General features: G+C 58.8%; 1 protein-coding gene across 1 annotated transcript in view; it reads left to right on the top strand.

Moving 5' to 3' along the window:
* The window catches only part of Sspo (SCO-spondin), a 51,322-nt gene that overhangs the window by 41,725 nt on the left and 8,786 nt on the right, over positions 1-811 (top strand).

Genomic DNA, 811 nt, shown 5'->3' with positions numbered 1-811 from the left:
CTGCCCCCAGGACCTCAGGGATGGTGGCCTGGCCCTACCTCTGGCCCCCAGCACCTCAGGGATGGTGGCCTGGCCCTACCTCTGCCCCCAGCACCCCTCCTTACAGCTGCTCACCACAACTCACTCACTTGGCAGCAGCCAGCCCGCAGTGGCTTTGTCCCTTGGATGAGGGCTGAGCAAAACATACAAGGTATATTTATATTTAAAAAATGTACAGCCTGGCATGGTGGCACATGCCTATAATCCCAGCACTCAAGAGGCTGAGGCAGGAGGATTGTTGCGAGTTCGAGACCAGCCTGGGCTACAAAGTGAGCCCAAGGCCGGCCTGAGCTGCACAGCGAGATCCTGCCTCAAAGAGACACATTGCCTTTAGTTCTCCTCAAAGTCCTCCTCCTCACCTCAGACACTCGTGTCCCACCCGCCCTGCCGATGTCTGAGGCAGCCCTGGAGGTGCTCCCTGCTGGGGTCCGAGGCGTGGCACCCATGCCGTGAGCGCCGCTGCTGGGTGCCATCTGACAGAAAGGCAGCCTCGCGAGAGCACAGCGCTGCGTCCTCGTCCTCCGCATTCGCCAGCTCTGGCGCTGTGCGGCTTCTGGCTCCCGCCCATAGTCAAAATGACCACAAAAGGGAAATGGTTTGGGTCCATTCAGGATGTCAGAGGTGCAACTAAAGACGGCCACCAAAGAGGACTTGCGGAAGTGCTTCAGAACGTGGCAAAGAGGCGGGCTCAGAGTGCTCAGATGGGGCGGGGAGCTGCTGAGGGGGACTCACGGCCATGTCTCTTTCATTGTAATGAATTTAGGGCTAAGTG

This window comes from Octodon degus, unplaced genomic scaffold, assembly GCF_000260255.1.
Source record: "Octodon degus isolate 3935 unplaced genomic scaffold, OctDeg1.0 scaffold00027, whole genome shotgun sequence".
NCBI lineage: Eukaryota > Metazoa > Chordata > Mammalia > Rodentia > Octodontidae > Octodon > Octodon degus.
This window is presented reverse-complemented; position numbering and strand designations above follow the sequence as displayed.